The sequence below is a fragment of the Silene latifolia genome, unplaced genomic scaffold, assembly GCF_048544455.1.
Source record: "Silene latifolia isolate original U9 population unplaced genomic scaffold, ASM4854445v1 scaffold_75, whole genome shotgun sequence".
Lineage (NCBI taxonomy): Eukaryota > Viridiplantae > Streptophyta > Magnoliopsida > Caryophyllales > Caryophyllaceae > Silene > Silene latifolia.
Genome location: NW_027413661.1, coordinates 1,918,212 through 1,944,518, shown reverse-complemented (window position 1 = coordinate 1,944,518; position 26,307 = coordinate 1,918,212). Strand labels below are relative to the sequence as shown.

The following is a 26,307-nucleotide window of genomic DNA, read 5'->3' as shown; positions in this document are numbered from 1 at the left end:
TGAAGAAATGTAATCATTTTTGATAGTTTAGAAATGTTTAAAAGTGATTTAAACTATATTTAAACCTTTTCCTTTGTTAAAATAGATTTCGGATAAAAGTCGTAAAATTAGGATTTTCCCATTTCTTACGGTCGTTGGGTAAACGAGTTTGGATATTGGGCATATGAGTACTTAATCTTTTAGTAAAATCGTGTTTAAGAACTTTACTTTTCTCGGAAATCGCGTTCGACGAATATTTCTAATTTCCGTCGAAACGAACCAAAACGTAAACAAATGACCCATCTCCCCATGTCTTTGGCTGTCCACCTACCCTCCATTTGTCCCCTCTTCCAATTTTCATTTCCTCCATAACTCAATCTATCTCCTCCTCCTCTCAAACACCAAAAACCCACTAAAAATCCTCCTTACAATCCCTAAATCCACCATAAATCCTTCATTTCTCCACCAATTTGCATAAAAATTATATATTTGGAATCCTCTTTTCATCCTTCATCTACTAGTAAGCTTTATTTTCATTTCCCCCAATTTTTGTTTAAGACACTTTTTTTTAGGGTTTCGAATTTAAGCTTAATAATTGTGTTTTTGTTGTTCTTATAGGTGAAGAATTTGAAGATGAGTTAGGTGACTCATATGTTGTTGAAGATGAAGAGTAATTTTGGGTTTTAGAAGCTATCTCAAGTTATTACTTGTCTCTTTGCTAGCTTAAGGTAACTATTCCGAGTTACTCGACGAATTAATGTCACATTAGTAGTTGTATTCGTTGTTTGTTGTTGTTTGTTGTTGTTTGAGACGATCTTGTTGATAAATGAATGAATGGAGTAAGATGAGTATGCTTATGTTTAATTTATGTTAACCATTTGTATATTATTGTTTAGAACAAATTTGGATGAGTAATTATGTGTTGTGACAAATCCGCGTGTTGGCTGGAACGCGTCAGTACCGGACCGAGATGTTTTCCAATGTTTCCAAAAATATGACAGATTGAACGGCATCGAAAAATTAGGTGGTTTAGCCACTTGAATCACTCAATTCGGAGTTCGTATGAGTAAATGGCGTCGTTTTATCAAAAAAATTTATAGAAAAGTTTACCCTTGTGTGAAAACCGTGAAAACAGGTACTGTTCACAGACCCGTGGTACTGTTCACAGCAGTGAAACAGGCCTGTGACGGGCCGCGGCAGGCCCGTGCTTGACCCGGGGTTGGTCCGTGACTTTGGGGTCGGGTTTTGGGCTTTAATGTTGAATGTTTGAGTTCTTTGGAGTATGTATTTAAGCATGGTGGTACTTTTAGCATGTGATTAGTTTTATTATGCTAAAATTATGTTGAATTAGCCATTTTTGTAAATTAAAATAAAGTCTTTAGTTTGATAGCATTCACATGTTAAGAATTGAAATTTAGCATGAGAATGACATTGTGATAATTATTATGATTTGGGCCAAAAGTAGGCCAAGACTCTGAGCTGGGCCAGATTGACCAAACGAGTTTGGTCAAACTAGGTTTAAACCGGTCAGCCTCGATTTGACCAATGACCCGTCGCGGGACTAGGGTCGAGGGTTTGTCTTTGAGGTGAGATTGGTTGTTATTGGATGTTTTATGTTATGCCTTGATATTTGTAATTATCATTTCACACGTTGGTTGTTGGATGAATTGGTTGCCTTATACTTGAGTCTTCTTGCCTTGTTGCCATTTTAGCTTATTCTCATGGATTATAATATTGATGGTTAGCTATAATTTGGTTATTGATGACATTGAGGATATGGTTGGATTGTCTGCTGAATAGACATTTATATAGCCTTTCACATGATAGAATGTTAGCATTATGTTTGAAAGTTGGACTCTTTGCCCCTCTTATGGTTAAGTGGGTGTCCTACTTGTCTTAAGTGTTGTAGGCTAAAGCATTCAGTTGGGACTAAGTCCTAGGTGAGTGACTTCGGTCGATGTCATAGATAGGCCCTTATAGTCTTTGACGAGTGTATGTTCACAGCTTAATAGCCTTTGTGTCTTAGCTTGGTGGGCTTATATCCAAGTTAGGGCATGACCTCCTGACGTACTCGTAGAAGTATGTGGTCAGCTTAAGTACTAGCCAACCCTTTGGTGGACTCCTTAGGGGTACTCATGTGTGTGATCATGAGTCTTGGATGCGTTTCCGCATGTCGCTAGGTCTGCGCAGGTTTAGGACTAGGGTGTTTACCTTACCTCGTGGTATAGACTCGAGTTACAGAGTGACTATTGACTGTACTAGGAACTTATGCCTGTCTCTAGATATATTGTCCTTTCTTATTTGATGATTCTATGAATCATAGAAGGTGAGATGCAAGCCGGCTATGGTTGATAGAGTTTGGATTCCTGGATGTTATGTGATTCACATGATAGTGTAGTATGAGTCGGTCTAGTATTCACATGCTAGGACTATGTGTTGTTTTATTGTTGTTCACATGATAAGCACAATTGTCTAGCATCTATATACTAAGGCTATGTGTTATTCATATTCATATTCTTATGTTTACATGTTATATTAATTATGACATTTCGTGGCTGGGAGAACTCGGAGTTACTCCCCACTGACTGTGGCTTTCGTATTTGTATAAAATGCGATTGACAGGTAGGTGATGCATATATGGGGTACATGGACAAGCTAGCGAGCAAAGTAACCTTGGGACCTAGATTGGCTTTATTTTATTATGACCCTTAAACACTTTTTATGTTATATACTTTTTAGGGACATATGTCTCCCTTTATCATATTTGGGTTGTATAACTTTGTTTCGCGACTTTAGCGATGTTTTATTATGAGATTTATTTTAGACCTTGCATGTTTGACACCTTCCCATTTGGATACTTTTATAACAGGTTCAGGTTTTTAAAATTACAGGTTTTTACCCAAATGAACCTATTACAAACATATCCATGCAGTTTTATTCTAGAATTACGTGTTTATTTTTCCGCAATGAATGAGGGTGTCACAGTTGGTATCAGAGCATATTTGCTCCCGACGCACGTTTGTGCACCCCAATATAAATGACTTGACCTTCAAATAATAAACTCGAGAGATGGGTAGGATGGGTAGACTTAGGACCTTATGTTGTAGTCTCTTTGTGTATGCTTCGTGGTAGGTTCTAACATGTTTGTTGATTGTCAATTATTTTTGTACCCTTGGATCAATGACCGCGAGCTTACCTACATGGAGATCGAGATTTGGTGCCTATTGCCGAGGACTGAAGATTTGTTCACCTTTGAAGAATGCTTCTACTTCCTCGAAGATGTTTCTCATTCTTCGTGTACCTTGCCTTATTATTTTTTATCTCTTGGCGCCTATTCTTCTTCTAAACTCCCTCTTCTCTTTCCTTGAAAGTTACTCTTGTACCCTCCTAACTTGTCCGTTGTTCCATGCTTATCCTCCCTTAACGCCTTTTGGATAGTACTCTTTCTTTTGAGAAATGTTGACCTTGGTTGGAAAATTCGACTTTTGAGGAGATTGTTTGTGGTTAACCCATAACCCTCGTTTTAAGAGGTTGTGATGTTGGAAAGACTTAGGTGGAATTGAGTGGTGGAATCGAAGGTGTAAGATTGAGAGAGTAAGTAAGTTGAATTTACGATTGGCTTTCGTAATCACTTTGGATATGAGGGTTTTATAAGGTATATGTTACCATATGAGAAATACTAATTTTGGGATTATTAGTTGGTCTAAGTGAGTGATCTTAATTACTACTTGAGGTATGGAATGAGAGTGAGACTAAGCTACATTGTTGGGAAATCTTAGCACTTGTTTTAGTAACTAGAAAGGATAATGGTATGGTTGACGCCAATTGTTAAGTTGAAGGACATAGTTTTAATTTATGGTGTTAGAATGTGGGAATTTAGAGATTGGAATTAGGACCCTTTATTGAAGATTTTATCATTTTGAGAAACCCATGGTTGACGCTAGTTGGATATAAGTATAGCTTTGGTGGAACTTTGACCTTGATCTTGTGGAAGTTGTTTGTGGATGTTTGAGGATTTGGAGTGGTGAAATCACACTTATAGTGGAGTACCCTGTTTCAGGGAATAGATTAGGATGAAGTAACATGAGCGTTTTGAGGAAATCCTTGGGAGTGATGTGGTTATAAGTTTTGTTGCTAAGAAGTTTTCGGAACCGCTTAGGTTGATGTTGTTGTGTGAGATTTGAGTACCTGGCGTTTCCTTGTTGTCTAATTTCCTTTCTTCTTTGACCATAAGTGTTACCGTTCATACCTCCTTTCCTCGCTTTATCTTGCTCATGATCTTGAATTAGCCGCCGTGGTACATGCCTTGAAGACATGGAGGCATTACCTTATTGGAATTCATTGCCGCATTTATACCGATCGTAAGAGTTTGGGGTGTATCTTTACCCAGAAAGAATTGAATATGAGGCAAAGAAGATGGCTAGAGTTGGTGAATGATTATGATGCCGAGTTGATTTATCATGAAGGGAAAGCAATTGTGGTGGACGATGCTTTGAGTAGGAAGACTAGTCACTCTTTGAGCACTATTCGTGTGTTACCTGATGAACTTACCACGGAATTTCAAAAGTTAGGGATAAGCCTTGTTGGGAAGCGCTTTGACTATCTTAGTGTCTTGAGTGCAGAATCCGACTTTTACCGTGAGATCCGTACTTGCCTACCTGAGGATGCTACTTTCAAGTCCATTCAAGCAAAAATCCAACTTGGGCAAGCTAAGGATTGTGTGGTGGATAGTGATGGATACCTTCGTTACCAAGGAAGGATGTATGTTCTGAGAGTAGCCGAGTTGAGGAAGAAGATCCTTGATGAAGCTCACCTTTCTCCTTACTCTATTCATCCGGGTGGTGACAAGATGTATAAAGACTTGAGATTACAGTTTTGGTGGCCTAGGATGAAGATTGATGTCCTAGAGTATGTTAGCAAGTGTCTTACCTGTCAGAAAGTGAAGATTGAGCATCAGAAATCCGGAGGTTTGCTACAACCTTTGGATGTTCCCCTTTGGAAGTGGGAGTCCATCTCCATGGATTTTGTGATGGCTTTATCTAAGACTGCTAGCGGAAAAGATGCGGTTTGGGTGGTTGTAGATCGATTGACCAAGTGTGCTAGATTTATACCTATCAAGGAGACATGGAACTTAGTTGTCCTAGCTGAGGCCTATGTGAGGGAGATAGTACGTGTAGATACCCGTATCCGTCGATATTGGAATTTATAGAGAACCCGACAAACACCCGATGATGATAGGACACATGTATTCTTTAGTTGTCATTGTCATTATTTGGGTTCGTTTTACGATGTAGAATGGGCGTCGTCGATGAAGTATTTTATTAATTTAAATGATATTTAAATTAATGTTTTTTAAGTGAGTTCATTTTATTAATTTAAATGATATTTAAATTAAAGTTTTTTAGGTGATTTCAATTTATTTTATTTTATTTTGAATTTATTTTCTTAAGTTTGTTTTATTGAAAATAAAATAAATATTTGATTTGAAAAATCATTTTATGAGTATATTTGATTTGGAAAGTCATTTATTTTAATGTGTTAATTGATTTGAAAAATCGATTTTAAAAGCGAAGAAAACTCGTTTAAAAGCATTTTTTTGAGCTCGATTTTAGCTCGGTTTTTGGGCCCATTTCCTTTACGAGTTGGCACGAATATCGAGTACACTAACCAACCTAAGCCTCTACCTATCCACCCCTGTTCGAACCCCCATAACCACGGCCCAAATTCCATCCCAAACATCACCCCCAACAGCCCGCATACACGAGCAGCCCCCCCCCCCCCCTGTTTGCATGATGAATCCCGAGCCCAAAACCCGCTCCAAATACCACCAAAACCCGTACCCATTAACCCTAACCCATACCCTAGTATCCTACCCATATTACCCAAGCTTAATCACCAAGAAAACCCCTCTCAAACCCTCACAAAAGCTGCTGGACAGCAGCTATGCGTGAGCAGGCCCGACTGCCTCTCCCTCTCTTTTACCCTACTTTAACTCCTTATAAATACTCTCCCTTCACCATACATTCATTCCTCTAAGTTCTCCATACATCCTACCTTCACTCACAAGCTTTAAACCTCAGAAACAAACCCTAATTGCCTCTCAAAACCCTCCACAAAACCGACATACAAACTGAAACTCTTTGTGTGTCCTCCTCGAAAAACAATTTGTTCCTCCCTCAAACCTCCATCAAAACTCGATTTTCTTGTTCCTAATTAACCACATAACATCCATCTACACATTAGACAAAGATTTACGAGCCAAATTGCCCTTGAGAGTACACGAAATCCTCGAAAAACAGTGTTATACACACTGCTTTTTGCGGTTTGTTCCTGTCTGTCCAGTTCTGTTTGTGCTCGTTTTTCGTGCCCAATAACTCAAAACGAGCAGGGGTTGCTTTAAGATCTCTGTTCTCCTCTCTTTCTAGTTTTCAAAACATCTTTTAAATCGAATTTTCATCGTGAAACGAGGGAGAAATCATTGTTTGAAAGTTGCTGTCCAGATTTGCCAAAAACGCGTGTTTGCTTTGTTTCTTCGTCGACGACGGCCTCTCGAGATAAAATCTACCATCGATTACGACCCAAGACGGTGTCAACGATACATGTAGCTTGAGGGTGCATCAAATCCTCCTCTTTCTCCTCTTTTATTTCGTTTTTTATGTTTGTTTTTCTTATAGTTTATTTTTGTTTGTTTATCGCTTTTATTTATCGTTTAAATTAACTATGAAACTAGTTTAGTCCGAATATGAGTTAAAGTACCACCATGAACACCCGCGTTGACTTGAGATGGGAAAATAAACCGCTACTTCAGTCGGTCGTACACCCCCGTCTCATTTACATATCCTCGTGTTCAAGGTAGGGCATAAATAAAACGAATTTCTAACTTCCGTTCCTCGCTTTTGACCCTTTGTTGTCTCGGCCAATTCGACCCACCCTAGGACCATTTACATGTTAGTATGACCTCTGATTGTCAACATATGACTTATTTAGACGACATTAGATCAATTTAATAACCTAATTAGACATGTTAGGTGGCATCGACATAGCTTTAAAAATCGATTAACAATTCTATAACCTAATTGAATACATCTTTCTTTTCACTTGATTTCTCGCTAGCATAGGAGTGCGTGATTAGCACCTTCCTATTAACACTCGACGAGTAAGCATTAATCTTATGATATCGTGACCTAATTGGACCCTTTAGGCCGTGTAGAATACACACTCGCGCATTTCTTCTCAATCGATCAACCTGTCTTATAACTCGTTTTCTAACTCGTTTTCTAATCCGTTTCGCAATCATTCGATCTAACTAATGAACCTAACCTAGGAACTAGGATGGCCTTGTCTTGGCCGTGAGGGTGGCCGTGGTTTGGGCCGTGAGTTGGCCGTGTCTCTCGTCTTTCTCTTTTCGTTTTTCTTTTCTTGTTTATCATTCGTTCTTTGTTGTTTTGTAGCTTGTAATTTATAGTTTGTTTATCGAGTTGTAATTTTCGAGTTAGTTTTCTTTTATCGAGTCAAAACCTCTTTCAAAAAACCTTAGTCTTTTTTGGTTAGACGGTTGTTCCCCAATGCATGTAAGAGCGTAGTAAATCGCATGTTGCTTAAAGCAACATGGCCCGGTTTATGCTAATGCATGCTTTGGTGCGTAGCCCTATGTCTAATTCGATGAGATTAAGTGAAAGCACACATCATGAGGAGTGACCCAAGGCCGTGGGTCATGTTAGCCGTGGGCCACCCATCTTGTGCACGTTTTTCTAGGCCGGTTGGCCGTGTAATATGTCGTGTACGGTTCTGTATGTAGCAATTGTATTTAGATCGAGTTGTATCTTTAATTTATTGTTGCGTCGGCATGAAATGCCTGGTTTGTAATAGGTAGATCCCAACGGCTCCCCCATTCCCCCTAAGCCTTGTTTGCTTTCGTTTATATGTTGCTTAGATCAATCAACCCACATGCTAAATTACAACTTTGACAAAGTTAGTTTAGTTGCATCTAAAACGACATAGAAATTGTTGTCACATGATAGGGTTAAAACAACGTTTGCATATCATACATCGTAGTAGCTATGACCTTGTTTGAAATCCGACACTTGACTTAGTAGAGGCCGTTATTGACGGGCGGGGTTAGGTGTCCTTATGGGCTTCCTAACACGTACCCTCACCCCTTACTCAAGATCTATGGTTTGCGGATCCGTCTAAATACCATTGGATTACGAGAGTCATTCAAATCGAGTGATATAGGGTACAAGTCTTTATCTTTAATCACTCGTAGTCGATTGGCTTTATGCTTTTCGATGAAAGGTGTAAAGTTGACTTGAACGGTTCCAAGTTCCCAAAAAACTTGGTGGCGACTCTAATTTGTCTTGATTCGATTCGAAAGAACCTCGAGTCGATTATGCCTAGTGTGGATCCCGCGGACGCAGTTCCCGAGGGCCTTGTCCACAGTTTGGCGGCTCCGCTGGGGAAAAGAGGACTAGTTACACTTTGTTTCTAGGGTCTTTTCCTCCGAGGTGAAACTTGAAAAGAAAGTGTTGGAAAGTAAAACATTACTCATAGTGCTACGATTCATGCATAAACCCTTAAGGACTTGCCCGGGCCGTCCCAGCGTTTCTTCGTGATGCGTGGGGGGCGACGTCCCACTATGCTAGGAAGCTGCACATTGCTCGCTTCCACTTCACCTCGCGTGGTTCTTGATGGTGGGGACGATCTTCTAGGTACTCTACCTTAAGACACCTTGCTCTATAAGACCGCAAAAGGATGGAGGGCATAGACCTTCTTGTAGAAGACTTGCCGAGACTTAGAGATGTCTAGGAGCATACATGCTTGTAACATGAGAATGACAATGTGCAAATTGTTTTCCCGAGTCTTTTCGAAATTTCCCATGTCCTTTTCAAAACCGAACTTTTGAACAACTTACTTTCAAAATAGCATGGTTTTAAAAAACGTGGAATGCTGCCCAAATAGGACTAGAAATTTCGGCCAAAACAAGCTTTTATAGCCGGCATGCTGCCCATTTCAAATCTCATTTTCAAATCAATCCTTTGTTTTTTTTTAATTCAATCCAAAATATTTCTCGAACCTTAACCAAGCATGAAATGCGTCGAGTCATGTCCGGGTCATGGCCGTGTTAGTTCAGGCGTTTTTTTCGTTCCAAGAGTCTAGAACACGACCCTGTTGGGTCACCCAAGCTCACCTCTTGGGCTTTGAGTCATGTTGGTCGACCATTTGGTCTAGGATAGTCCACAGAAACGTCCAAGCTAGGCCCTTTAGGACGTTTCACTCGAACCCAAGGACTATGTTGGTCCAATCACGGGTTTAGTCACACCGAGTCCAGTTTAGAATCGAGCTATGACAGTTTAAGTCATGTCGTTTTGTCGAGTCTAAAATGAATCAAGGTCTAAATCCAACCGTGAGTCAAACCTTTTGGTTAGTCAATCTCAAGTCGAGTCTTTGTTTGAGTCAAGTTGGGGTCGTGTCCTTAAGTGTGCAGGGGCTCTTACTTTAAATATTGACTCAGTACGGGGTTTTCTTGTAGAAATGCCGCCAAAAACCCGACGTCAAGCAATGGAAGATGCTGTTAACAAGCTCACTGAGGCCGTGAACCTCATGATGACCCGAATGGATGCAATCGAATCTAAGCTGAGTGAAGATTCCCCTCCATCTACCCCACCTCTGACGGATCTGGAGAAACGGTTCAAGTCCATTGAAGACCGTCTGAAGCTCTCCCAGGGGAAGAACATCCACTACGAAAATTCTAGGGCCTATGCCCCAGTTCAGGATAAGTTGCCCACGAACATGGTACTCACTGACATCCCAAAGTTCAAGGGCACCGAAGATCCAGTCCACCATGTTAAGGCCTATAAAGGGTACTTAGCACTCAAGGGAGTACCATGGACATGCTCTCTCAAATTTTTGCCCAATCTCTGGATGAACACCCGAAGGCGTGGTTCTACAATCTGGACCTTAAGAACTTCCCCACTTTCGAAGATATTACGGTGGAGTTCTGCAAGCACTATGCTGATAATGTCGAGATTCAAACCAACATAAGAACATTGGAGGTGATGACACAGAAAGAAAAAGAAGGTTTTACTGAATTCCTTGCAAGATGGCGCGCTGAAAGCGTGAAACTAGCTAAGAAGCCTGATGAAGTTGAAATGGTAGATAAGTTCGTGAAGAATTTACGACCTGTCTACCGTAATGCTCTGAAATACCAGAATTTTGGCTCTTTCAAAGAATTGATAAGAATCGGGATAAAGATAGAAGATGATGTCATAAGGGCAGAGGCTGAAAAGCCGAAAGGGTACCAAGGGGCCTCATCGTCTAAGGCCAAGACCCCAGCAACGACCCATATTGATGAAGCCATCAATCTCTTAGAAGGGCAATCGAAGAAGTCGCGGCGCCAAACACCTAGGGCATTCACCGATATCGGATGCACTTATACATATGCTCTCCAAAGGCTCATGGCCCAAGGAAAGCTGAAGCCTATTGGTCCAACTCCGGACCCTCCCGCTGATCAACCAGGTAAATGGTATAAACCAAATGCCTACTGTGCCTTTCATCAAGGGAAAGGCCATGATACTGAAAGGTGCTATCGACTGAAGCACGAAATCCAAGACATGATTGAGAATGGAACACTCCTGATCCCAACTGTTAAACCCAATAACATCACCAATCCATTTGGCGATCACGCCAACTTTGTTTTTGTCGAAGACAATGTCGATTATTCTCATCTTATCCGCCCATGTCACTTGAAAGGGGTGTTTATCGGGAAAATATTTGTGGATTGCTTTGAATTCCTGCCAAACCCGAAGAATGAAATCAAGTCGGGAGTCTTGCTCTAAAATGTACTCCTCTCGTTAACGAAGTTAATAAAAGACAATTCGATTCACCAACCTTCATCATTGGCGTAGATCCTCAGAGGACTACCTCGGGATGGAGGCAGACCATCAAAGAGATCAAGGACAAGAGCCGAGCATCGAAGTTGACAACTGAACAAGGGAAAGCTCAAAACTAGATTTGAAAATTATGAGTCGGGATCTGTTTTCTTATCTTAGTCGAGTCGAGTCTAGGAATTTCTTTTCTTGAAGTTGAGTTGTTTGTTTCTCGATGACCTAGGGTGTGTCCTAGGAATCGTTCCTTCGAGTCTGTTAAGCATTTGCCTTCCCAATAAAAAGTTGCAGTTTCATTTCCAAATATGTCTTGTTTTCAATCCTCAATCATTCCGGAAACATGATAAAATGCACAACACACTCAAAGGCATCCCTGGGGTAGAAATATGTCCCGTTTCAAAATGTAAAGTATACTAGGATCCCGTGTTTGATTCCTTTACCTATTCCATGGCTGGCGGTAGAAAACCTCCATCAAAACCAATGCTTAACACAAGCCTTTAGATGATTCTATGATGAACCCGGACTAGCTCCTGGTTTCCCTATCGATGATGGAAGGCAAGCCCATCCCCACAAAATCATCCCATCTCGAAGAGAGAAGATATCAACCCGTTCTAACAAGGAATTGTTAGTTCTTACCCAAATTAGTTGGCGAAGCCCAATTTTCAAGATGTATCCATTTATGACTAAGAGAATGAATAGAAGATCATTTTCAAAGAGAGAAAAAAGATGAAAAAGAATGAAAAATGAGAAAAAGAGAAAAATTGGAAAAATGAAAAAAAAATGAAAAAATGAAAAAAGAAAAGTGATGAAAGAAAAAAAAAGAAAAAAAGATGTTGAAGTAATTGCAGAACGCTTTTTGGTTGAATGTCGAAGTTACGGAAGCCAGAATTCAAGTCAAGTACCCATAGTTGAGGTTCAATGGGCGAAGCCCAAAAGCTTAAGTAGTAACCTCTTTACCCTCTAAGTCCTTCCTGAGACAGTTACAAAGGGATAGTCGGGAATTTTGAGTATTATTCCGCTTGTGTTATTACACCCAGCCTTTAGGGTCCAGACATGGAAATTTGAACCCACATCATTTTCCAACCCATTTGCACTCGGATTTCATCAAAACCGAGACACCCATTCCAACCACATCAACAGCCATAGCCCTTGGCCTTAGCACCACAAAAAAAACCTTCAGAATGATGGTTAACCATTCCAACTTGTTATTACCAAGCTCCACATCCCAAAAGATCCAAGCCTTTTACACCTAACCCCAAACACGGGATTTAACGGTACTTTACAGGCTAGAATGGGATACGACATGATACCTTAGGTGAAACCTCTGAGTGTGTACACACAATCAAAATGCCATGTTTATGCACCTTGATCGAACTACGTCGGATTTGATTTCGCTCCACGCGAATACGTAGGCAGTCCTTCAGAATAAGGGATTCAATCCACTCATCAACCAAGTTGTCATCTTGTCGGTTTCTTACGAGTCTTAACCAAGTCCAAATGAAGCCACCTTTGTTTGAGTCGGTCTTAGCACTCGATGTAGCCTAGGATGAGGATATAGGTTCGGATGAATAGTATCGAGTCTCAGAATGAGCTTTATCTAATGGTTTAGACATAGATGCTGAGTCAGATAGATGTGGGTTTGTGTTAGGAACCGAAAATATGAAAAACCCGCTGAAAAGAAAGAAGGCGTGGAAGAAAAATAGTAAAAGTCCGCTGAAAAAAAAGAAGGCGGTGGCAAGAAATGATGAAAACTCGCTGAAAAGAAAGGAGGCGAGGAGAAGAGTGACAGAATGTTCCCAACAAGAGTGATGTGTGATGTCTAAGTGTTCTCATAAAATCAATCTGTGTTTAGTGTCTGGGCGAAGCCAACGTTGTCGCTCCGTGAGTTTAATCCACCTTGTCAATGCCAAGTGATCTTGATTCTCATGTGCCCTCGGGAGCACGCCCATGCCATACGATATCTCCGTCCCAAGTTCGACGACCTTGTGATTCCCATTGCCATCTTTTGGCGCCAGAATGGCCAATTTACATTTCTACCCCCAACAAGTCAATAATTGAATTAAAACCCGTGCACACTTACGGTTTTATTTTCCTTTTTTGTTTTACGGTAGCGGGCTACGCCCACGTTGTTTACGGGTCATACGGAGTGTCTGAGTCGTATTTCGTGCTCACCCATCAAGGTTCGATTTCAAAATGCCAAAAATTTCAGAATTTCAAAATTTCAAAAACTTTCAAAATTTTAAAAACTTCTTTCGCGAATTATGGACAGATGGTTCAAATCTCAAAATTCAAAATCAAATTTTGGGTCGACGACCTAACATCTAAATGATTCGTTTCAAATTCAAATTTCGGGTCGATGGCCCAATTATTCAAAATTTTCAACATGTTCAAATTTTGGGTTGATGACCCAGTCTTTCAAATTCAATTTCAGGTCGACGACCCAGCATTGGGTTGATGACCCAGTCTTTCAAATTCAATTTCGGGTCGATGACCCAACATCCAAGTGATTCATTTCAAATTCAAAATTTGGGTCGATGGCCCAATTATTCAAAATTTTCAAATTCAATTTTCGGGTCGATGGCCCAACATACCAAGTGATGTCAAATTCAAAATTCGGGTCGATGGCCCAATTATTCAAAATTTTCAAATTCAATTCTCGGGTCGATGATCCAAATGTGCTTATGTGATGAGTGTTGCTAGTACGTTTTTGTGTTTCAATTATAGCAGGATATGCTTCAACTGGGGGCTCTAAAGTCTTCGACTTTAGAGCCATTACAAATCGGGGAGCTCTGGCCGTTGGCTTCAGAGACCATTATCAAGATGTAAAGGATGATATCCACCAAGAATTCAATTCAATACAAGAGTATGAAATGGAAGAATTCCGTAGTCCGAAAGCAAATGATGAAAGCGGCGACAACCTCCTTGAAAGTCCCGTCCCATTCAGACAAGTGCCAGCAGATGATAAATTTTGGGCAAATGTCAGCAGATGATGAATTTTGGGCAAATGCCAGCCGATGATAAACTTTGGGCATGTGTCAGCAGGTGCCGAACTACGACGCGGGTTTGATTCCGTCAGAAACGGATACGTAGGCGCCTAAGGATAAGGCTCAATCCACCATATATGCAATTTATGGGTCGACGACCAATGACGATAATTTGACACAACAGAAGCAAGAGTCAATCCCCAACGAAGTTTCGGTATGATCTCTTCTTATGGTCAAGCGAGCTTATATACGCAAGTCTAATGGACTATAAACGACCAAGAATCCTCAGTCGAAAGGGACTGGGGTATACTTTGACTTTCGCTTTGTCCAAGCCTCGGTCAAAGTGGGGCTCAGAGATACCCGTATCCGTCGATATTGGAATTTATAGAGAACCCGACAAACACCCGATGATGATAGGACACATGTATTCTTTAGTTGTCATTGTCATTATTTGGGTTCGTTTTACGATGTAGAATGGGCGTCGTCGATGAAGTATTTTATTAATTTAAATGATATTTAAATTAATGTTTTTTAAGTGAGTTCATTTTATTAATTTAAATGATATTTAAATTAAAGTTTTTTAGGTGATTTCAATTTATTTTATTTTATTTTGAATTTATTTTCTTAAGTTTGTTTTATTGAAAATAAAATAAATATTTGATTTGAAAAATCATTTTATGAGTATATTTGATTTGGCAAGTCATTTATTTTAATGTGTTAATTGATTTGAAAAATCGATTTTAAAAGCGAAGAAAACTCGTTTAAAAGCATGTTTTTGAGCTCGATTTTAGCTCGGTTTTTGGGCCCGTTTCCTTTACGAGTTGGCACGAATATCGAGTACACTAACCAACCTAAGCCTCTACCCATCCACCCCTGTTCGAACCCCCATAATCACGGCCCAAATTCCATCCCAAACATCACCCCCAACAGCCCGCATACACGAGCAGCCCCCCTGTTTGCGTGATGAATCCCGAGCCCAAAACCCGCTCCAAATACCACCAAAACCCGTACCCATTAACCCTAACCCATACCCTAGTATCCTACCCATATTACCCAAGCTTAATCACCAAGAAAACCCCTCTCAAACCCTCACAAAAGCTGCTGGACAGCAGCTATGCGTGAGCAGGCCCGACTGCCTCTCCCTCTCTTTTACCCTACTTTAACTCCTTATAAATACTCTCCCTTCACCATACATTCATTCCTCTAAGTTCTCCATACATCCTACCTTCACTCACAAGCTTTAAACCTCAGAAACAAACCCTAATTGCCTCTCAAAAACCCTCCACAAAACCGACATACAAACTGAAACTGTTTGTGTGTCCTCCTCGAAAAACAATTCGTTCCTCCCTCAAACCTCCATCAAAACTCGATTTTCTTGTTCCTAATTAACCACATAACATCCATCTACACATTAGACAAAGATTTACGAGCCAAATTGCCCTTGAGAGTACACGAAATCCCTCGAAAAACAGTGTTATACACTCGCTTTTGCGGTTTGTTCCCTCGTCTCCGTCAGTTCTGTTTGTGCTCGTTTTTCGTGCCCAATAACTCAAAACGAGCAGGGGTTGCTTTAAGATCTCTGTTCTCCTCTCTTTCTAGTTTTCAAAACATCTTTTAAATCGAATTTTCATCGTGAAACGAGGGAGAAATCATTGTTTGAAAGTTGCTGTCCAGATTTGCCAAAAACGCGTGTTTGCTTTGTTTCTTCGTCGACGACGGCCTCTCGAGATAAAATCTACCATCGATTACGACCCAAGACGGTGTCAACGATACATGTAGCTTGAGGGTGCATCAAATCCTCCTCTTTCTCCTCTTTTATTTCGTTTTTTATGTTTGTTTTTCTTATAGTTTATTTTTGTTTGTTTATCGCTTTTATTTATCGTTTAAATTAACTATGAAACTAGTTTAGTCCGAGTATGAGTTAAAGTACCACCATGAACACCCGCGTTGACTTGAGATGGGAAAATAAACCGCTACTTCAGTCGGTCGTACACCCCCGTCTCATTTACATATCCTCGTGTTCAAGGTAGGGCATAAATAAAACGAATTTCTAACTTCCGTTCCTCGCTTTTGACCCTTTGTTGTCTCGGCCAATTCGACCCACCCTAGGACCATTTACATGTTAGTATGACCTCTGATTGTCAACATATGACTTATTTAGACGACATTAGATCAATTTAATAACCTAATTAGACATGTTAGGTGGCATCGACATAGCTTTAAAAATCGATTAACAATTCTATAACCTAATTGAATACATCTTTCTTTTCACTTGATTTCTCGCTAGCATAGGAGTGCGTGATTAGCACCTTCCAATTAACACTCGACGAGTAAGCATTAATCTTATGATATCGTGACCTAATTGGACCCTTTAGGCAGTGTAGAATACACACTCGCGCATTTCTTCTCAATCGATCAACCTGTCTTATAACTCGTTTTCTAACTCGTTTTCTAATCCGTTTCGCAATCATTCGATCTAACTAATAAACCTAACCTAGGAACTAGGATGGCCTTGTCTTGGCCGTGAGGGTGGCCGTGGTTTGGGCCGTGAGTTGGCCGTGTCTCTCGTCTTTCTCTTTTCGTTTTTCTTTTCTTGTTTATCATTCGTTCTTTGTTGTTTTGTAGCTTGTAATTTATAGTTTGTTTATCGAGTTGTAATTTTCGAGTTAGTTTTCTTTTATCGAGTCAAAACCTCTTTCAAAAAACCTTAGTCTTGTTTGGTTAGACGGTTGTTCCCCAATGCATGTAAGAGCGTAGTAAATCGCATGTTGCTTAAAGCAACATGGCCCGGTTTATGCTAATGCATGCTTTGGTGCGTAGCCCTATGTCTAATTCGATGAGATTAAGTGAAAGCACACATCATGAGGAGTGACCCAAGGCCGTGGGTCATGTTAGCCGTGGGCCACCCCTCTTGTGCACGTTTTTCTAGGCCGGTTGGCCGTGTAATGTATCGTGTACGGTTCTGTATGTAGCAATTGTATTTAGATCGAGTTGTATCTTTAATTTATTGTTGCGTCGGCATGAAATGCCTGGTTTGTAATAGGTAGATCCCAACGGCTCCCCCATTCCCCCTAAGCCTTGTTTGCTTTCGTTTATATTTTGCTTAGATCAATCAACCCACATGCTAAATTACAACTTTGACAAAGTTAGTTTAGTTGCATCTAAAACGACATAGAAATTGTTGTCACATGATAGGGTTAAAACAACGTTTGCATATCATACATCGTAGTAGCTATGACCTTGTTTGAAATCCGACACTTGACTTAGTAGAGGCCGTTATTGACGGGCGGGGTTAGGTGTCCTTATGGGCTTCCTAACACGTACCCTCACCCCTTACTCAAGATCTATGGTTTGCGGATCCGTCTAAATACCATTGGATTACGAGAGTCATTCAAATCGAGTGATATAGGGTACAAGTCTTTATCTTTAATCACTCGTAGTCGATTGGCTTTATGCTTTTTGATGAAAGGTGTAAAGTTGACTTGAACGGTTCCAAGTTCCCAAAAAACTTGGTGGCGACTCTAATTTGTCTTGATTCGATTCGAAAGAACCTCGAGTCGATTATGCCTAGTGTGGATCCCGCGGACGCAGTTCCCGAGGGCCTTGTCCACAGTACGCTACCATGGAGTGCCTAAGGATGTAGTTTCAGATCGTGACCCTAGATTCTGTTCCCGTTTCTGGACTGCTTTGCAAGAAGCCATGGGTAGTAAGCTACTGATGAGTACTGCTTTTCATGCCGCTACAGATGGACAGACTGAGAGGACTATCCAGACTTTAGAGGACCTCCTCCGTGCTTGTGCTTTAGACTTCCACACTTCTTGGGAGAAATGTTTACCTCTTGTCGAATTCTCCTACAACAATAGCTATCATTCCTCTATCAAGATGTCACCTTATGAGGCTTTGTACGGTAGGAAGTGCCGTAGTCCTGTTTGTTGGGATCAAGTCCAAGATGCTCATGTGTTGGGACCCGATTTGGTGACTGAGACCATCAATCAGGTTCAGATCATTCGAGAGCGTATGAAAACCGCTCAAGACCGACAGAAATCTTATGCCGATGTCCGTCTTCGACCACTTGCCTTTGAGGTTGATGATCGAGTGTTCCTTAAGGTATCACCTATGAAAGGGGTAAAACGGTTTGGTATGAAAGGAAAGCTGAGTCCCAAATACATTGGACCTTTCCGTGTGCTTGAGAAGATTGGCCCCGTTGCTTACCGTTTGGAGTTGCCCCCGAATTTGAGCAAGGTTCATGATGTCTTCCATGTATCTCAGTTGAGGAAGTACATTAGTGACCCGAGCCATGTCATTCAAGAAGAAATCCCAGATTTGGAGCCTAACTTGACTTTGGAAGAAAGGCCAATCCGAATCCTCGAAAGAGCAAACAAGCAACTTAGAAACAAAGTCGTGCCCCTAGTTCGTATCCTTTGGCGTTGTGGAAATGTCGAAGAAGAAACTTGGGAGCCTGAATCTTCTATGTTAGCTAAATATCCCGAACTCTTCTCGTGAGGTACTTTCCATTCCTTTATCTAATTCTTGTGAATTTAGCTACCCTTTCGAGTGTTCCCTCTCCTTCTCTTAAATACTCTCCGCGTTAGTAGTCCTTGCTTAGTTGTTTAAAAGTCGTAGTTAGAGTTTGGTCATAGCTAGTGGAGTTATTATCCTTATTATAGAGTTTCGAACTAAAGATTTTTGGAAATGTTTTAATGTTTTCCACTGGTTTTAACGTCAATGAGTGGTAAAGCTCGTTATTGGAGACGTCCGATAATTGGTTTTCTCATTTGTTGGTGTAAAAATATATATTTTTATGTCTTTGATTTGGAATGTTGATGTTCTTGAACGGCCGACGAGGATATTCCGTTCCATTGAAAAGACACTTATATTTCATACATTCATATTCTGAAGATTTTGTTTACTTGATTTTAAAGAGATAGACCTACATATATACAATGTTCCTTCTTCTAAGTTTCGGGGACGAAACTTCTTAAAAGGAGGGATGATTGTAACACCCCGTAAATTTGAAGACCTTTATTATATTTTAAGAGTAATATTTTAATCTATTTTAATTTAATATTAATTTATTTGAAATAAAATTTATTTGATAAAATATAACTTTATTTTATTTTGAAGAAATGTAATCATTTTTGATAGTTTAGAAATGTTTAAAAGTGATTTAAACTATATTTAAACCTTTTCCTTTGTTAAAATAGATTTCGGATAAAAGTCGTAAAATTGGGATTTTCCCATTTCTTACGGTCGTTGGGTAAACGAGTTTGGATATTGGGCATATGAGTACTTAATCTTTTAGTAAAATCGTGTTTAAGAACTTTACTTTTCTCGGAAATCGCGTTCGACGAATATTTCTAATTTCCGTCAAACGAACAAACGTAAACAAATGACTCATCTCCCCATGTCTTTGGCTGTCCACCTACCCTCCATTTGTCCCCTCTTCCAATTTTCATTTCCTCCATAACTCAATCTATCTCCTCCTTCTCTCAAACACCAAAAACCCACTAAAAATCCTCCTTACAATCCCTAAATCCACCATAAATCCTTCATTTCTCCACCAATTTGCATAAAAATTATATATTTGGAATCCTCTTTTCATTTTTCATCTACTAGTAAGCTTTATTTTCATTTCCCCCAATTTTTGTTTAAGACACTTTTTTTTAGGGTTTCGAATTTAAGCTTAATAATTGTGTTTTTGTTGTTCTTATAGGTGAAGAATTTGAAGATGAGTTAGGTGACTCATATGTTGTTGAAGATGAAGAGTAATTTTGGGTTTTAGAAGCTTTCTCAAGTTATTACTTGTCTCTTTGCTAGCTTAAGGTAACTATTCCGAGTTACTCGACGAATTAATGTCACATTAGTAGTTGTATTCGTTGTTTGTTGTTGTTTGTTGTTGTTTGAGACGATCTTGTTGATAAATGAATGAATGGAGTAAGATGAGTATGCTTATGTTTAATTTATGTTAACCATTTGTATATTATTGTTTAGAACAAATTTGGATGAGTAATTATGTGTTGTGACAAATCCGCGTGTTGGCTGGAACGCGTCGATACGGACCGAGACGTTTTCCAATGTTTCCAAAAATATGACAGATTGAACGGCATCGAAAAATTAGGTGGTTTAGCCACTTGAATCACTCAATTCGGAGTCCGTATGAGTAAATGGCGTCGTTTTATCAAAAAAATTTATAGAAAAGTTTACCCTTGTGTGAAAACCGTGAAAACAGGTACTGTTCACAGCAGTGAAACAGGCCCGTGACGGGCCGCGGCAGGCCCGTGCTTGACCCGGGGTTGGTCCGTGACTTTGGGGTCGGGTTTTGGGCTTTAATGTTGAATGTTTGAGTTCTTTGGAGTATGTATTTAAGCATGGTGGTACTTTTAGCATGTGATTAGTTTTATTATGCTAAAATTATGTTGAATTAGCCATTTTTGTAAATTAAAATAAAGTCTTTAGTTTGATAGCATTCACATGTTAAGAATTGAAATTTAGCATGAGAATGACATTGTGATAATTATTATGATTTGGGCAAAAAGTAGGCCAAGACTCTGAGCTGGGCCAGATTGACCAAACGAGTTTGGTCAAACTAGGTTTAAACCGTCACCTCGATTTGACCAATGACCCGTCATGGGGACTAGGGTCGAGGGTTTGTCTTTGAGGTGAGATTGGTTGTTATTGGATGTTTTATGTTATGCCTTGATATTTGTAATTATCATTTCACACGTTGGTTGTTGGATGAATTGGTTGCCTTATACTTGAGTCTTCTTGCCTTGTTGCCATTTTAGCTTATTCTCATGGATTATAATATTGATGGTTAGCTATAATTTGGTTATTGATGACATTGAGGATATGGTTGGATTGTCTGCTGAATAGACATTTTTATAGCCTTTCACATGATAGAATGTTAGCATTATGTTTGAAAGTTGGACTCTTTGCCCCTCTTATGGTTAAGTGGGTGTCCTACTTGTCTTAAGTGTTGTAGGCTAAAGCATTCAGTTGGGACTAAGTCCTAGGTGAGTGACTTCGGTCGATGTCATAGATAGGCCCTTATAGTCTTTGACGAGTGTATGTTCACAGCTTAATAGCCTTTGTGTCTTAGCTTGGTGGGCTTATATCCAAGTTAGGGCATGACCTCCGACGTGCTCGTAGAAGTATGTGGTCAGCTTAAGTACTAGCCAACCCTTTGGTGGACTCCTTAGGGGTACTCATGTGTGTGATCATGAGTCTTGGATGCGTTTCCGCATGTCGCTAGGTCTGCGCAGGTTTAGGACAAGGGTGTTTACCTTACCTCGTGGTATAGACTCGAGTTACAGAGTGACTATTGACTGTACTAGGAACTTATGCCTGTCTCTAGATATATTATCCTTTCTTATTTGATGATTCTATGAATCATAGAAGGTGAGATGCAAGCCGGCTATGGTTGATAGAGTTTGGATTCCTGGATGTTATGTGATTCACATGATAGTGTAGTATGAGTCGGTCTAGTATTCACATGCTAGGACTATGTGTTGTTTTATTGTTGTTCACATGATAAGCACAATTGTCTAGCATCTATATACTAAGGCTATGTGTTATTCATATTCATATTCTTCTGTTTACATGTTATATTAATTATGACATTTCGTGGCTGGGAGAACTCGGAGTTACTCCCCACTGACTGTGGCTTTCGTATTTGTATAAAATGCGATTGACAGGTAGGTGATGCATATATGGGGTACATGGACGAGCTAGCGAGCAAAGTAACCTTGGGACCTAGATTGGCTTTATTTTATTATGACCCTTAAACACTTTTTATGTTATATACTTTTTAGGGACATATGTCTCCCTTTATCATATTTGGGTTGTATAACTTTGTTTCGCGACTTTAGCGATGTTTTATTATGAGATTTATTTTAGACCTTGCATGTTTGACACCTTCCCATTTGGATACTTTTATAACAGGTTCAGGTTTTTAAAATTACAGGTTTTTACCCAAATGAACCTATTACAAACATATCCATGCAGTTTTATTCTAGAATTACGTGTTTATTTTTCCGCAATGAATGAGGGTGTCACAAGTTGGGCTTGTTGCATCTTATCTATTGGACTTGACTTGTTAAGTCAATTGGGCTTGTCACATGATTTAATTATTGGGCTCATAAATGAGTCACTTGGACTTAGTCACATTTTATTCCGTAATTTCATATAACGTAATTTATTCATTATCATTTATTATATTTTATTTAACCGGCATGTTAAATTGGGAAATGGAGTATCTTTTAATATGAGACAAGTAGGAGTTATTATTATTTAAATACTTATTTATAAAGGGTCATATTCTTGATAATGTCTAGTATTGTTCGGTTGTGTGAGTCTTGGTTCTACCGGATACTAGGGGTGAGCCTGAGGCCCTCTAGTTGCGGTATGAATGTCGGGAGTGATGTTCCCATCCGTACTTATGGTGATGCAGGCCATAAGTATGAATGTGACATTAATCATCCCGGCCCTGAGTCACGGTCCTATCGGATACTAGGGGTGAGCCAGAGGCCCTCTAGTTGCGATATGATTCGTTGGGAGTAATGTTCCCATCCGTACTTATGGTGAGATGCAAGCCATAAGTATGAATGTGACATTAATAATCCCGTTTTATGTGCTTGTTTGTTGTGCTTGTTTGTTGTACTTGTTTGTAGTATTTGGCCATGTTTTAAAGGTAACCGCTGAGCCAGATACTTGCTTGTTGTGTCTCGAACATGTTTTAAAGGTAACCTCTGAGTCGGACACTTGTTTGTTGTATTTGGCCATGTTTTAAAGGTAACCGCTGAGCCAGATACTTGTTTGTTGTGTCTCGGACATGTTTTAAAGGTAACCTCTGAGTCGGACACTTGTTTGTTGTATTTGGCCATGTTTTAAAGGTAACCGCTGAGCCAGATACTTGTTTGTTGTACCTCGGACATGTTTTAAAGGTAACCTCTGAGTCGGGTACTTGTTTGTAGTATTTGGACATGTTTTAAAGGTAACCGCTGAGCCAGATACTTTATGTGTTGTGTCTCGGACATGTTTTAAAGGTAACCTCTGAGCCGGACACTTGTTTGTAGTATTTGGACATGTTTTAAAGGTAACCGCTGAGCGAGATACTTTAGAGGTCGTGCCTTGGACATGTTTTAAAGGTAACCGCTGAGCCAAGGTACTTAAGGACTTGTGTCTCCGACATGCTTTAAAGGTAGCCTCTGAGCCGGATGCTTTGCTTATTATGTGATGTTAGTAGTCCCATTTCATGTATTGTATGTTGTTTGGTTTTCAAAGTTGGATGTATCATATGCCTTATCTATGATTGACTACGCATGTTTTGAATGTTAGTCTCATGTCTAAGTGCTTGCATCAAATAGTTATATTCACGATGTTCTTATATGTTCTTGTTTATCTGTGTTTCGACATTTTGTGGCTGGGATAACCTTGATTTACTCCCCAATGACTGTGGCGTTCATGTTTACATGAATGACAGGTTATGAAGATGCTTACGTGGGGAAGACGTGTGGGCTAGCGAGAACTAAACCCTTGGACCTTTGTTTGTTTGTTTAGACCTACCTTTTATTGTATTGTTATTCGAGGGATATATTTTCCCTCACCTCGACTATCACGTTTGTATAATTTAAAATCTTTATTTCCGCACTCTTTATTTATGTTTTAAATTTTGGTGAACCCGCGCTTTAAATTTTAAAAGTTTCAAAAATTCCCTAAAATTCCGCATTTTATTAGTTATATTTTCCGCTTTATCGCGGGGGGTCACACTTTTACTCTTGTATTTACCATACATTTATTTAAGACACCCAAACCCTAGATTTTGAGGGTTTTGGTATTTGGGTAGGTTTAGGGATAATTAATGCTACTTATATCATTTCATGATAGTAGTAATTAATGCAAACACAATTTATTATATTAGTACATGTTATAATAGATTATACTCCACAAATTGTAGGTAGAGACTTCATAGAGGAGGAGTTTTGACTTCCTTGCTTGTTCTTGCTTGCTTTTGTGGAGACCTTGCTAGAGGTAGGATTTTCCTACTCCGTTTCAATATTATAGTTGCTTGCATGTGTTTTGGTGGATGTTATATTTACTGGTTGTTCTTGATACTAATGATAATTAAGGCATGGTTAAGGTTATGGCATGATTGAGGAAACTTAATTGTTCATTAAAATTGTGAGGTTAATTATGGTGGTTATGTGTTATTGAATTTAGTGAATTTGGAGGTGATGTAATGGTGTTGACTTAGCAAGGAGATGTTTGTGAGACATCGACCTTGCGCCTTGAGATCGCTCCTTGGAGGGACTCAGCCCCAAGGAGGATGTGCCCATTAATGGTCTGGGTTAATTGGTTCGTCTTGCGAAGCGAAGTTGGTATTTCGTGTTGCGATGCGGGTACCTCGGATTTCGATCCGGCGGGTGATGACGGTGTTGCGATGTCGCCATCGAGTGTGTGGGTGGTGGAGTGAGTGGTCATGTGGTAAAGCTTTAACGTATGATTAATTATATTGTGGATTATTGAATGACGATTTTTATTTGGGCTTTTATGTAATGAATTATAATGTTGAAACTGACCTTTTATTTTTTCAAAACTGTGGTGAACCACATGATATTTTCGGCCATGTGGAGCAGGTGTTTGACAGGTATGCTTAGTTGTGATGATGCATGAAGGCTTGGGGGCGCATTTCACCTAGTGAGTCTCACTCTTTATTTATGTTAGCTTAAAACTTTGAACTCTTTGGTTATGTAATTTTATTGAGCCTAAGGGAACACTTTGGTTTGTACAACTTAATTATGGCACTTAACTATGCCACTTTAACTTTATACTTATTTATGTAACGAATGTGTTACCTTTACCTTGTATTGTTTCCATTTCATTGGGCAACCAAGATGTGTAACGCTCCCAAATGTTGGGAAGGCCTGGTAAAGGCTTCCGGATGTTTGGGGGTATTACAAATATGGACTTAATGAGCTTAAAATTCTGATTGGAGACTTTAGCGAAAATGATAGTGTCATCCGTAATTCTAATACCAATATCACAAGAACTATGATCACTATTTTTTTTTGTAGAGACCTTGCTAATAATTCGGTGCACATAATAAATATACGGTGAGAGTGGGTCTCCTTCTCGAATACCTCAAGTTGGTCCAAAAACGACACCGTGTGTTCCATTTACTAAAATTGAGAAAAAAACAGTATACATTCCTTAATCCAAGAAATCCGTTTATCATTAAATCTCATTTTCTTAAACGTTTCCTCAATGAAATACTATTATAGTCGGTCGTATGCTTTCTCCATATCAAGTTAAATTGCAATCCAACCTCCTTTGCCTTTTTTACATTTAAATGAGTTGAAAATATCGTGTGCTAAAAGGATATTATCTTGAATGAAGTGATTAGGTATGAAGGCGCCTTGGAACGAGTGTATAATCTAAAGCAAGACACTACGTAGACGAATAGCCAAGATTTTTGAAATGATTTTATAAATAGTTTGGCAAAGGCTAATAGGGGGAAAACGATTTGCGGTTTGAGGATTATAAATTTTAGGAATCAATGCTATGAAGGAGTGGTTTATTTCTTTTAAGGTGTGTTTGGATAGTAAATGTGGAGGGAAAGGGAGGGGAGGGGGGAGGAGGGAAGGGAAAGGGAGAGAAGGGAAGGGGAGGGGGAATGAAGTGTGGTTGTTTGGATACAATTTCCCTCCAAATCTTGCCCATTGTGAAAAGATTTTGATTAGCCTTGGAGGAGGGAAATTGGATCCCTCCAAATCTCTCCTCCTCCATTTCCCTCCACCCTCATTTAATATCCAAATAAGGGATTTTAAATCCCTTACTCTCCCTCCCTTTCTTTTCTCTCCAAATCAGTCAATCCAAACACACCCTTAGTAATTTACCTGAATGGAAAAATGCCAAAATTACTTTATTTACATAATTTCCTACAATATCCCAATATTTTCGAAATAATTCAAAAGGAAATCCATCGGGGCCTGGACTTTTATTTGCCTCTAAATTAAACACGGTTTAGTTAAGCTCTTATAAACTAATATTACTCATAAGAAATTTGTTATCTTCATCTGCAATTAAACCACTAATAGACTTAAAGTCCTCATTCTTGTCGAAATTAAAAAGTTGATTTTTTATAAACCTAATTATAAACTCTTCAGATATTTCTTGTTTAATAAGATCTGATCAGTAATACAAGCACCATTCCTTTTTATGAACTGCTTAATCCCATTTCTACTACGTCAAATCGTGGCATGACTTTGAAAAAAATTGGTATTATTATTGATACGGCTGTTACAACCTATCAAAATAAACCAACTGGTCTCTAACTAATATAGCTACGGAAGTCGGGATCGTATCCACAGGGAGGTTGTATGTACTCCATTTGCTAATTAAGGTCTGTCTAATAATCAAATGGGGTTTGTTTATATTTTTGTACTAAACTAATGCAATAAAAT

The 26,307-nt window shown here is 39.4% G+C and overlaps 1 long non-coding RNA gene across 1 annotated transcript; it reads left to right on the top strand.

The window, feature by feature from the left end:
- The first annotated feature begins 377 nt into the window (after window positions 1-377).
- LOC141640255 (uncharacterized) lies at window positions 378-2,771 on the top strand. The gene is made up of 3 exons (XR_012542927.1): window positions 378-499; window positions 598-707; window positions 2,602-2,771. It is a non-coding gene; the product is annotated as an uncharacterized LOC141640255 (long non-coding RNA).
- Window positions 2,772-26,307: the final 23,536 nt, after the last annotated feature.